We start from the raw sequence: 13,822 nt of genomic DNA, 5'->3' as shown, positions 1-13,822 counted from the left end.
ATAGGAGCCATAAGGGAGCCCAGTCAGGACCCCCACGAGCCGGGCCCTGGAGTCTGGGGTCAGGGGTCTGTGGGGACTCCTGGGAGAAATGATGTCACCCCCCTTGAGCTGCCAGCCCATGCTGAACTCCCACTGAAGGACAAGGGTGAGAGGAAGTTGGAAGCATCATGGTCTGGCTCCTGCGGGGAGGGGGACCCACTGCCCCCAGAGCCCCCTGGGTCTCCAGGGGCCTGTGTGGCAGTCCTGTCACCAGACAGAAGAGTTAGGGAAAGAGGCAAAGTGCAGGACGGTGAGAGGGGCCCCCACCCTCGTCCCGGTGTGTGGATGGACAGCCTCTGTTTGTGTTTGCTTCGTACATCTGCAAAAAGAGATTCTGGAAGGAAACAGAAGACATAAACACATAAATAACAGTGGTTATTTGGGTGGGGTGGGAGGACAGAGCAGGGAGGGACAGGCATGGCTGGGAGGACTTTTTAAAATATGAATAGCCACTTGAATATCACTATTCCAACATTAAATTAAAAAATAAAAGGAATGATGAAAATGTTCTAAAATGGATCGTGGTGAGAGATGCACGGCTCTGTGAACACACTAAAAAGCGTTGAACTGTACAATTTACAAGAGTGAATTGTGTGGTGTGTGAATTATGTTTCAGTAAAGCCATTGAACAACAAAGGAGAAATCTTTGTATGGTACTGAGCCAATGAAACAGCTAGAACAGGGCAGAACAGTGTGAGTGGTGGATTTCTCTGGAGCAGATGGGGGCCAGAGAGACCTCCGGATGGACGTCCGGGCCTGACAGACGCAGACCGGGAGTTCTCAGACTTCAGTGGGCATCGGGACCCCTGGCAGCCTTGCTGAAAGGCAGACTCCTGGCCTGGCTTGCAGACCTTTGGAATCAGCGGGTCTGAGGCAGGGGCCTGAGAGCCTGCATTTCTGACATATTCCTGGGGATGCTGCTGCTGCCAGTCCAGTTCTGGGACCCTCTTTGAGAACTGCTGGCCTAGATGGCCTCTGGTAGCACTGGGTACCTTGGGGACAGGAATGGGAGGGAGAAGTTTCACCATACACCATTTTGAATTTCATACTGTGCAATTAGGCTATAGCAAAAGTGTATATAAATAAGATTTAAACTTCAAAAAATTATTAGAACTTATTGAAATTGTGTCTGTGTAGCAGAGATGGCCAAGTGTCCTCCGCTCTTCATTCTCTTTTTCTCTCTCAGGCATAGAAACCTTGAACTTTAGTTGAGAATGTGGCTGCCTGGAACAGAAACTACATCTCCCAGCTTCCCTTGTAGGTAGGTATGGCCACATGGTGAAGTTCTGGCCATGAAATGTGAGTGGAAGTGTCCAGAAAGTTCTCAGAAGTATCTTGGACCTGTGGTCCCCCACTCCTGGGCTGTGGACCGGTACAAGTCTGTGGCCTGTTAGGAACGAGCCTGTACAGCAGGAGGTGAGCCAGCAAAGCCTCATCTGTATTTACAGCCGCTCCCCATCACGCGCATCACTGCATAAGCTCTGCCTCCTGTGAGACCAGCCGCGCCATTAGATTCTCATAGGAGTGTGAACCCTACTGTAAACTGCACATGTGAGGGATCTAGGTTGTGCGCTCCTTGTGAGAACGAATGCCTAATGATCTGAGGTGGAGCTGAGGCAGTGATACTAGCACTGGGGAGTGGCTACAAATATAGATTATCATTTGCAGAGAGGTTTGACTGCACAATAAATGCAATGGGCTTGAATCATCCTGAAACCACCCCCCATCCCCCAATCTGTGGAAAAATTGTCTTCCATGAAACTGGTCCCTGGTGCCAGAAAGGTTGGGAACCACTGTCTTAGAGTGTGGGAGAGTGCCCTTCTTTCTCCCTTACTCCTTCCTGCTGGCTGGGATGCAACCTTGATGACTGGAACTCAAGCATCTATCTTAGGCCATGAGGTAGAGGCTACACATTGGGAATGGCAACGCAGGAAATTACGAGGAACCAGGATTCCTGAGAATGTGGAGCTGCCACCCAAGACCTGGACTGCATGCCTCGGGTCATCATGTATGTGATAAAGAAACGTCTGTTTTGTTTAAACAACTGGTACTTTGGATTTTGTGTCACTCGTAGTCACACAGCCCTGAGTGACAAAGCATATAAAGTCTCTGGCACAGGGCCTGGCTCATCACAGGTGCTCCAGCTGAGCGTCTGACCCGGTCACACCATGCTGCAAACCCCAGGACTCCTGTGAGCCTGGGAGAGGGTGACACCGAGAAGAGCACAAAAGCCCACCCAGCCCCAGCCCAGCCCCAGCCCAGCCCCAGCTATTGGTCATTGGTTTTCAGCCATTGGTTTTCCAACACTAAATGTCCCATTGGCAGAGGGTTTTGCTGTAACAAGATGACATGTGTCCAGCCACATGCTTTTCTGACCGTATACCCTGCCAATTGAATTAGATTTTCCTCTGGTTGACGTTAGTGTGAGTCTTCATTTCCTGACCATCTGCTGTTTGGGTGGCAGGAAAGCCCTCTGGGTGCCAAGGAACGGCAGCACAGAATGGAAAAGGCTCCGCAGACGCCCATGAGCAGAGCCCCCCACACTGGGCTGCACCCTCCTGGGCAGGCACACGGGCGGGTGCTCAGGGGCTTCATCTAGAGTCCTTCTCACGAGGAGCGCTTGTAAATATGGGTTTATGATCAGCTATGAGTGAAGGGGCATGTACATGAGAGAGAAAGGGGGTGTGGAGGGAGGCAGGGGGCCCCCACCGCAGCCAGCACAGTACAGGCAGAGTCTCAGCCCACGACGTGCTTGTTTGCTCATTTGTCTTCTAAATCAAAAGGACCACGTGCAGGCTTTGGCAGCTTCCATTCCCAGCCTTCCCTCTTCACTCCCTGAGCCTCACTTCCCCGTGCAGCACCAGGAAGTGATTTCCGCGTTGCTACCTGCTGGCGTTCACTGAAATGTCGTGTCTTACATGTGTACCCCATGTTCACAGCAGCATTATTTACAGTAGCCGGTAGATGGAAGCAACACAAGTGTCCAGCACAAAGTGTTTATCCAAACACACAACGGCATGTTATTCAGCCTTATAAAGGAAGGAAATTCTAACACACAATACCCCATGGAGGAACCTTGAGCACATTATGCTAAGTGACATAAGCCAGTCCCAAAAGGACACATACTGTATGATTCCACTTAAATGTGATACCTGGAGTAGTCACAGTCACAGAAACAGAAAGTTGAATGGTGGCTGCTGGGGACAGAGGGAGGAATGGGGAGTCAGTATTTAATGGAGACAGAGTTTCAGTTTGAGAAGATGAGAAAGCTCTAGAGATCTGTTGCACAACAGTGTGAATATACTTGACTGAAATGTATATCTAAAGATGAGTAAGATAAAAAGAAGTCATGTCTCACTGATCATAGACCTAATGCTTCTAGAAGACGACCCAAAGAGTGTCTTGTGACTGTGTCCAGGCAGGGGTGGGAGTCGCACAGTGCATTAAACACTGAGAAGATGTAAGAAGACTCTACAGGTGCTCGAGGGCCGAGGGAGGGCACCAGGAAGGCCCGCTTGGAAGGGGTTAGGCCTCGATAGGGCAGCTGTGCTTGCAGCCGGCTAGATGTCAGGGAAATCTGCTGGTTCACGCAGCCGCGGGTGGTGCAGTGCAGGCGCTGGGTGACTGGTGGTCCCGGTGGCCGGGCACATAGGGAGCACGGGGACGCAGGATGTATAGGGAGCCTGGAGCACGTGGAATTGCAGTCAAGCGGGCAGGGAAAGGTAGTCACCAGCCAGGGTTGCAAGGGAACAAGCATTTGGGGTACACGGCCGTGCACCAGATGTCCTCACTCCACATGACTGACCCACCATGCAGCTGCGGGAATCAGAGAGCCCCTTCCTCATGTGGCACCTTCTGCCCCACAGTGCCCTCCGCTGAGAAAGGCTGACAGTGCACTCTCTGGGAAGGACGAATGCAATCCCAGGGCATGTATGGAAGGGTGATTTGGAGCTCAGAGGGAATGAACTGGCACAGTGACCTTAGGGGATAAAAGAGGTCCCTTGGACAGGGCACCAAAAGAAATAACCATAAAATTTGGTGAATTTGAGTTCATACAATTTAAAACTTCTGCTTTTCAAAAGACACTATTAAGAAAATAATAGGACACAGAACCGGAAAAAATACTTACAACAACTATGGCTGAAAAAGGACAAGTATCTATATATAAAAAGAACTCCTAAAAAATTCAGTCCTAAAAAGATGAGTAACCTGAATTTTAAAATGAGCCAAAGATTTGAACAGACACTTCACAAAAGAATTTATATGAACAGCTAACGAACACGAAATTGTGCCTAATACCTTTAGTCATCAGGGAAATGCTAATTAAAACCTCAATGAGGCCGGGCGAGGTGGCTCACGCCTGTAATCCTAGCACTCTGGGAGGCCGAGGCGGGTGGATCGCTCGAGGTCAGGAGTTCGAGACCAGCCTGAGCAAGAGTGAGACCCCGTCTCTACTAAAAATAGAAAGAAATTATATGGACAACTAAAATATATATACAAAAAATTAGCCGGGCATGGTGGCGCATGCCTGTAGTCCCAGCTACTCGGGAGGCTGAGGCAGTAGGATCGCTTAAGCCCAAGAGTTTGAGGTTGCTGTGAGCTAGACTGACGCCACGGCACTCACTCTAGCCCTGGCAACAGAGCGAGACTCTGTCTCAAAAAAAAAAAAAAAAAAAAAAAACCTCAATGAAATACTACTTCAAACCCGTTACAACGGCTACCTTTAAAAAGATGGAAAATACCAAGTGTTCGGGAAGACACGGAGCAGCCTGAACTCTCGTACGTTGCTGGTGTAAATTGGTACAGCCACTTTGGAAATGGTCTGGCAGTTTCCTATAAAACTAAATATATGCTTACTGTATAATCCAGAAATTCCTCCCTATTTCCCCAGGAGAAATGAAAACATGTGCTTACACAGGAACTTACATATAAGTGCTTTAAAGAACAAATTTACTCATAACAGCCAAAACCAGGAACAACCCGAACGGCCATCACCATGCGAATGGATAAACTCACTGGGGTGCACCCGGCAGCAGAAATACCACCTGGCAGTGGAAAGGACTTTGGAACTGCTGATCCAGGTAACAATATGGAATAAGCTCAAAAACATTTTGTAAGTGGAAGAAGCCAGACACATAATAAATGATTCCATTTCATTGTGATTGTAGAACGGGCAAAATAAATCTATGATGGAAAAAAATAGCAGAGTAGTAGCCTCTGTAGTGGGGGGAAAAGGTTGGCTGGAAAGGGGTGTGGGGGACTTTCTGGGGACACCATGCTGCAAGTCTGATATTGGTGAGGGTCCGTATATGCAATTGTCAAAATGCATCCATCCACACCTCCCAGACTGGTGCCTTCTGTGTGAGTTATAATTCAATGTTAACATCTACAGCGTGCCGTGCTCACTTCCATCCCCCCACCTTGCACTGGATGCTACTCCCCAGTGGGCCCTATTCTTTCTGGGAGACTTTGAAGGTTTTGTCTGGAGAGAAGCAGCCACACCAGATGCACGAGGAAGTGAATCAAGCTAAGGAATGGTATTTCACACAGCTGACTGAGCAGAAATCCAGGGGAGTGGTCTTTCTGCATTAGTGCCCCCCACCCCAACAACCACTCCTGCCTTCTTTCTTGCTAAGAAAACTCCAGCTGTGTTGAGATTGTTGATTAGAATATCATTTGGAGGCTCTAGCAAAGACCCCAAAGTAACAGGAATTAAACAACAGAGAAGTCATTTCTTGCTCACATAAAGAACTAAGCTAGAATGGTGGCTGGCCTCCAGGAAGTCATCACAGCCAAGGTTCCTTCCACCTTGTTGCTCTGCCTCCTTAACACACAGCTTCCATCTTGTGATCCAAGTTGGCGGCCTCCATTCCTGCCATTGTTTCTACTGGCCAAACAATAGGAACATGAAAAAGGGAGTGAAGGTACACCCTTTTTTTAAGAGCTTGACCCAAAAGTTATACACATCATTTCTGGTCACATCTTATTGGACAGAACTTATTCACATGGGCATGCCTACCTGTAAAGGAGAGAGAGAATGTAGTCTCTATTTGGGGCAACCATAGACACAGATAACATTTGGGGATTTAGCTACTAAAACAAAGAAGGAAAGAATGGATAGTGAGTGACAGTCTCTGCCTCATGGGACAGTGTATTCAGCCCAGGTGACAGGTCAAGACTGGACCAATTTGGTTGCATATTTCCCAGCCTTTCTTGCAGCCAGGGGTGGCCCTGAGACCTAGAGAGCAGTCTGCTGGGAAAATTCAGGACTTTTGCTTTCAGGAGAAGAGGGGTCAAGATGGCTCTTGGGCTCCTCCCTGTTTCTCCCTGGCCTGCACACAGACGTGATATCTGGAACTCGAGTAGCCATGTTGCGACCATGAGGGAGCAACCCTGAAAAGAATGCCAACAGCACCCCAGAGATATGGCCCACACAACATCAAGACTCTGAGCAAGGCAGCAGCTGCCCAGGTCGGATCTAGTGATGGGAAGAGGAAAACTCCATTACATCAAGCCCCATCCAGTCCTAATGGGTAGACACATTTAGCCTATAAACCGAGTCTTGCAACCAGCCACAATGATGAGTTCTCTGGCCGCCATCTCTCAAGCTAAGGCTGGATGCTAGAGGGAAGGACACATATTTGGGGGCACAAGTTGTGATGCTGCCTTAAAAAAATTCTCTCTTGCTGTCTTAATGGGTTTTCCTCATGCCCTGACCTGGAGGTGAAGGGTGAGCATGTCACCCCTTCCATATCTCCATGACCAGAGGCTGCATGTGGCTCCTGGAAGCATCTTAGGAAGAATCAGGGGCCTCCCTCATCCCCAGCTATGCTCGTGCGTGAGCCCAGGGTGGCAAGAGGGAAGAAAAATGATCACTGAGTCCACTCTAACTGGCATGTATTTTTAAAGCAAATTTATGGAAACCATAAAAAAAAAGGCAGAGAAAGAAATGCTGCTATTTTCTAATATGACTAGAATTTTTAACAGAAAAGGGCTTCTGAAATCCCCAGTCCTAAGGTCTTTTGGACACCCAGGGCCAAGGGTGGACGCTGTGGGCCTACCCTCATGACAGTAGTTACTCCCTGTCCTTCACCACACCCTGGGGACAGCAGTGGGCCCGAGGGCATGAGGGCAGCTGTCAGAACCCCCTGGAACCTCAGCCCAAGGCCTCTGTGAGGCTGGGAACTTACCCCCGGGGCGTTTCCCACCTCCACCTTCCAGTGCAGGGGTGGGCGATGTTTGCAGTTGCTGGCCTGTAGTGACGGCATGCCCTGTTCGAAAGCAGGAACTGTCGCTCCAGTCAGGGAGCTGGATACTCATGTCTAATGGCCACCGGGGGAGAGGAAAAGGGCAGATGCTGGTCAAGGAACCTGTTGCAGGACCACCAGCAGGAAGCCCTCATGCCAGAGGGGCCCAAGCCAATCACGGGAGAGGAGGGCGAACTGGCCCTGGGCGGTGTGCTTGCTGGAGGGCGCTCATGGCCACCATAGCCCAGTGAAATCAGCAAGGAGGTGGGCAGCAGCCTGGCAGGGGCAACCAGAGCAGGCAAGCGTGTCTGGGGGAGCCAGGGGAGACTCTCATCCTCCCCGACTCGCCCCTTTTCCTCCCTCCCTCCCTCTCTCTGCCCCACTTTCAGTGTCTCCACACTCTCTCTTGTTTTTGTCCTTCTCTGTGAAGCTTTCTAAGAACTCTATTCCTTTCCGTCTTTTCCTTTTTCTCAGCATCCCCGGTAGCGCACGCAGGCAGTGGGGTGAGGCAGTTTATGGGTCCTCCCTGGGCCGTGAGGGGTTAGGAGTGTGGGTTCTCTGTTGGAAAGACCCCTCGGCCTCAGGCTCCCGGCTGTGAAATGAAAATAGAAAATAGACAAACAGACTCGGGTGAGCCTTCACCCACTGCCCTGCGACCAGGGCAGCTCTTCTCCCGTTGATCACTTTGGCAGCGATGCCAACAGCGTTGGTGGCGACGAGATGCGGCACCTGCAGCAGGCCAGACCTCACTGTGGTCTGTCTGTCTTGATCCTCAGAACCTTCCCTGGTTTCCCACAGGTCCTGAACAAAGGCCAAGCGCCTTGAGGAACATTTCAGGAACCACCGCAGCCTGGCTGGGCTCGCTCCCGTTCCTTGTCACCCTCCTTTCCTTACACTCGGCTCTGGCCATCCCAAGTGCTAAGGCCCCTGGCTTCCATGGCCCTCACCAGCTGGAAGCCTCCTTTCCTCATCCCTCAACTACCTCGTCAGCTCCGCCCTGGGAGGGACCAGCTGGAGCCCCAGGCCCTGGGCATAGCCACTGACCACCCCAGGCTAACCCTGTGCCTCTCTGCTGTTTGAACTCTGATGGTGGCCCTGTCACAGTCCCCAGGGCCTGAGCCCCATCCTGTCCCTTGTCCCCATGAGGCTGGTCTGTGTGCAGCATGGAGCTAGGAGACCACCGAGACAGGTGCCACTACCTCACAACCATGACAACGGTCGCTATTTGGGATGACTAAGGTGGGGCTGCTGGGCTCTCAAGTCCTCCCATTCCATTTACCAGCTGTACGACCCTCCTGGGCCTCAGCTTTCTTGTCTATAAAGTGAGATAACAGTAGCATCTAACTGCTTAGGTTTGTTGTGAGGGTCACACGCAGGCTGGTCATCCCCACTCCAGGAGGACCATTCACCTCGGCCGCGGGTTGGTGCTGCTTAGCACCCAGGGGCTTGGCAGAGGCAGCTCCCTAAACAGCTCTCTGTCCCATGACATTCAGAGTAGTGAGACCACAGGCCCTAGGCCTTGCAGCCAGAGGGTGGAGGCCAGCCTTTAAGCAGGTCCCTAGGGCTCCCAGCGACCATGCTGCAGACTAACTTTTGATCCCAGGAGCCTCCCCAGCCCTCATTCCCCCTGCCCTCCAACGGGGGTGCAAGGCCCTTCCCTCAGGGGTGTGAATGTGGACAGTGGGCCCAGCAGGTGGTGCCCTGGGAGCGGAGGCCGCCATTGAGACACCAATAGCATCACGTGGTGCCCTGGGCATCACAGGGGCACAGTGGGCAACGTGGTGGCCATCAGCAGCAGGGGCTGGTGGGGTGAGCAAACCCCCCAAAGCCTTAGGCCAGGTGAGCACTTGGGTGCCAGGAGCCCAGGCCCACCCTGCCTGTCCCTCCAGGGCTACATGGGGCAACCCGGGCTCTCAGCAAATCACAGCAGGGTCCAGGGTTTGCCTCTGGGTGGAAGGGCCAGTGTGGGCAAGCATGTAGCAGCCAGGGTCCCGCAGAAGATAGGGGTGTCGCTGTCTCTCTGTCTTCCTCCCTCCCATCACCCCACCCCCTTCCCCCTTTTCCTCTCTCGCCCCTCCCCCTCCCTCCCCTGCCCTCCCCCTCTCCCTGACAGTGCCAGCAGGACAGTTACCAGGCAGTCCCCCGCCAGGGCAGCCTGAGCAACTCACTAGTGACTGTGGACAGGTTCCACAGCTTGGAGAAGTAGTCGGAAAGTGACGCCCTCCAGAGCAGGCGAGCCCAGCCCTGCTGGCGCTCTGTGAAAGGCTGTTTCTGTCCTTCCTGCGTTCAGAACGAGACACGCCAGGCCCGTCTGATAAATGCCCCTTTGTGCTGTAAGGGTTCTCATCAGCTCGTGAGGTGCCCTCAGCCAGACCCAGCTACACGCTGCCCCGGCTGCTGCCCAGCAACAGGCCTGTGGGGGCCTGGCCCCCTGCCAGCCGAGATGCCATCAGAGCCAGAGACGGGAAACGTGGCATTTGGGAAGCTGCCCCGGAGGCTGTGGCTTCCGCACAGCACAGGCCACATCCACAGGCCGGACAGGCAGCCACTCCACGGAGAGGCCGGTAGGTCACAGGGCCTGGGTCGTGGCCGGCCCTGTCTCAAAGGTGGGGCTGGGAACTGGGTGGTCTGACAGCTCTGCCTCTTGGGATCCACCGGCAGCCTGAGCTTCTCCGCCCCATGGCTGGCTATGAGGGCGCACCTGACTCCTCCCAGCACTGATAGGGACCCTGTCCTGGGCAGGCCACTTCACAGCCCAGACCTCTGCGTCCACTTCCTGAGACTAGAATATCTCCACTTCCAAATCCTTCCTGTCAGCTTGCTTAAAAGGAAGGAAAGAAACCAGAGGTTAGCCGACAACGCGGGACCCAAGGGAAGCTGGGGAGGAGAGGCAGTGTGGACGCCGACGTTTTCAGACTGTCAAGCACAGACTCGTCTTGAGGGCGGACAGGCAGTGGCCGGGGCGAAGGCAGAAGGCAAAGGGCCTGGTTAAAGTTAAACCCATCTGCTCCCTGTCCTGGTCGTCCGCAGTTGCGCTCTTAGCAAGTAATGCCCCCTGGGACCGCTGCTTTTCAAGGTCATTGTCCCCCAGACCAAGACAAAGGAGACACTCGCTTACCTGCTGGACTCAATGTGCCCACCAACCTCCAGACTTGACCTCGTGAGGACGTCACCAGCCTGGTCACGGTGACCCCAACCCGCATAAAAGCCCCTTGCGGCTTGGGACAGGATCCCTCTGTAGACCTCTTCACAGATTTATGCAAGTAAGAGAACTGAAAATGGTGCTTTTGCTGTGGATTTGTTTCTAACATGCCGCCACGACTCTTGACTTTTCCACAGCAGAGGGACACCTGCCTCAGGCTGAGGGACAGTGGGACAGAGGGTTTGTGTGAGGCGCTGGGCACGGGGCCTGCCTGTGGCAGCTGCTCAGTAGTGGGCCCTCCCCCGCCCGCACTCTGGCCGATCCACACCTGGCCCGAATGCTCACCTCAGCTGCCAAGGATGGCCGTGCCCAGTGGCTCAGAGTGGGGTCCCCGGACCAGCAGCCCCAGCGCCCCTGGGACTGGGGACCAGCGAGCTGTGCCCACCAGGGGTTCTGACGTGTGTCCCAGTGTGAAAACTGCTGGCCTGCCCAGAGCCAGGACAACAGAAACCCTTCCCGCCGTGGCCAATGGTGTTGTGTGGGGCTCATGGTTAAAGGCACAGGCTGACCGCTGTCCCCTCCCTGCCACAGCACAGGGACAGAGGGGGAAGGAGGATTCCACGGCCTGGACCTGAAGCCCCTGTTGCCTGTGGATGTTTGCAGAGGGGTCAGCCTCGGGTCTGAGGTGGCTGCGATTCTCTAGGGACGACAGGAAAAGGCTTCGCCTCGGCCATGAGGTAGTTTCTGACACCCATCTGTGGTAGGTAGAGGGTGCACAGGGTGGACTCAGGTGACCTGGGCCCCAATCTCAGCTCCCAGAGCCTCAGTTTCCCCACCTGTAGAAAAGGCACAACCCCATAGTGAGATCATGCACACCAAGCCTGGCCCCTGGCGTTGTTAGCAATGACTGCTATTTCCATAGTGGCCTCTCGGTGGTGCTGTCTCCACTTCCTCATACTCTGGGACAACAGCCCTACCTAGCTCTGGATGCTCTGGCCAGGTGGGAAAGTATCCCCGAGGCTGTCAGGTACTAAGGGACACAGCTCCCTTCTGCCTCCTGAGTCCTTGGGGGTGGGAGAGGGGTCTCCAGGGGAGAGGGCTGATGGTGGGCAGGAGAGGCCTGGGGACCCCAGGGGACCTAGTGGGGGGGCATGTATGTGCAGAGAGGACGCCCCTCAGACACATCTGGGGGCTTCTCAGGGGAGGCACCCCAGACTTGGAGCAGAAGGAGGGCTCTGGCCCTGGGCACCGGGGAAAGGGCGGACAGGGCCTGCTGGCTGGGTGTGTTGGGTGTGCTGCTGCCACCCGACACCACACATGTTGGTCCCTCAGTGACTGTGCTCTGAGCCCCGGGCCAGGCACTAAGCTTCGAGGCCCAGTTCACTGTGGAAGAGATGTCGCCTCCTTGCAGCCCCAGGGTGGGGCCCCAGCCCAGCCCAAACCCTGGCCTGGCCAAGGCCAGCGGATTCAGCAAATGAGGCCAAGCTCAGCCTGGACTTTTGGGAGAGGGACGGGGAGGTACCTAGACTAGACCTAAATTGCCTGTGGATGTCCCTTGGCCAAACCACAGACGGCTTGACCCGCCAGATGCCCATCTCACTCCCACACTCTCCGGCCCAGTGGCTTCGTGGCCTGAGTCAGCGGTCGATGTCAGGACCAAGAATAAGAGGCCCAGGCAGCCCCTGTCATTAGTGGTTTGCTGGGCAAGGGCTGGGCTGAGCAGGCTGAGCCTAGGGACGCCAGGGCGCCATGCCTGGAGGGCAGACAAAGGGGACATGGTCAGGCCGTGCCCTGGGCAGCCACCTGGGTGGGGGGCATAAGGTCCACAGCACCTGCGGGCTTTGAGGTTTCATTCCTTCTGGATTGACTGCCACTGAGATGCCAGCCTGTTGTTGTCTGGGGGAAGGGCAGACAACACCCAGGCAAACACAGACAACGGGGTTTCAGGCACTGCCCCGGGTGCACTCGGATGGCAGGAAGGAGCCGGCCATGTGGAGAACTGGAGCAGGAGATTCAGGTGAAGGAAATGGAGCGGACAAAGACCCCAGGTAGAAAGGAGTCAATGGAACGAAAGACGGACAGGGCTGGAGTGAAGGGCGCATGGAAGTGGGGAACGGGGTGGGGCTCTCAGTTACACAGGGTCCAGGAGTGCGGATGCTCACGGGACGCCTTCAGAGGGATTTAAGCCAGCCAGTGACATACTCTAATTCACTTTTCCAAAATAGGTTTGAGATCAGCTATATCAGAAAAACAAAACAAAACAAAATTACAACAGCCTCCAGACAAGATAGATTTTTTCTCTTACATTGAAGAAGTCTGGAGGTGGGCAGCCCAGGGAGGGGCTCTGCTCCCAGTCTTAGGGATCCAGTCTTCCTCTGCTGTTCGAGGCTCCCATGGCCAAGATCTCCTCATGGTGCAACATGGCTGTTAGAGCTCCAGCCATTACATACATCTTCCAGCCAGCAGGTTAGAGGAAGTAATGAAGAATGGCACACCCCTTCTGTTTAAGGTCCTTTCCCTAATGCTGCACACACCCCTTTTCATTGCCAGAATGTGGCCACCAGGGTACTCCTAGCCGCAGGGAAGACTGGGAAATGCAGCTCTGGTTCTGGGAAGCCATAGGCGGAGCTGGGAGTCAGCAGTCTGTGACTGAGGGAGAAAGGGAGAGCTACTTTCCCTGCCACTTTGCTCTGGCGGCTGGGGACAAGGGCTTTGTTGGACATAGATGCCCATAATGCAAAGTGGTATCTGCCCCAGCCTGGCCCTCAGGAGCCCCAGTGGGAGAGATGGATGCACAAAGGGGCGGGGACAGACCAGGGGCTCAGGGTTCACCACGGGAAGCTGGGGCTGGCTTTCTGCTCCTCGTGTCTGTCGCAGTGAGCCTGGCTCCTTCCACACCAGCCGCAGGCTCTCGCCCGCTCTGTGGCGGCTGCATAATATTCCAGGACGCGGATGGATGTAATTCACTTAGCCACTCCCCCGTGGTGGACATACACTGGTGGTCAGTGGCCTTCTAAAGCCAGCTCTGTCGCACTGTGCAGCCTGGGTATGCCACTCCCCCTGGGGGACAGCGTGAGACGATCACGTGCCTGCAGTGCTCACCTGACATCACCTGCCCGTTATCATCCTTGACCCCCTGTGCCTTCCACTCCCACTCGCCTCTCAGAGCCTCTGCTGTCCTGTCTTCACCACGGGGATGGTGGCATGGCACCTCCTCACAGGCCTGGCTCTCCGTCCTCCATCCTTCTAGAAACAGGGTGGCAACACCGCCCGCCGGTCTCCCCCATCTCCTGGCTCTGTGACTGACTGCATGGAGCTGCGGCCCCTAGAGATACCTCACAGGAACGCAGCCCCCTGGCCCATCCTGAGGCCAGGTGATGGGCTCCTGCAGGTG

This window comes from Eulemur rufifrons, chromosome 7, assembly GCF_041146395.1.
Source record: "Eulemur rufifrons isolate Redbay chromosome 7, OSU_ERuf_1, whole genome shotgun sequence".
Classification (NCBI taxonomy): domain Eukaryota; kingdom Metazoa; phylum Chordata; class Mammalia; order Primates; family Lemuridae; genus Eulemur; species Eulemur rufifrons.
This window is presented reverse-complemented; position numbering follows the sequence as displayed.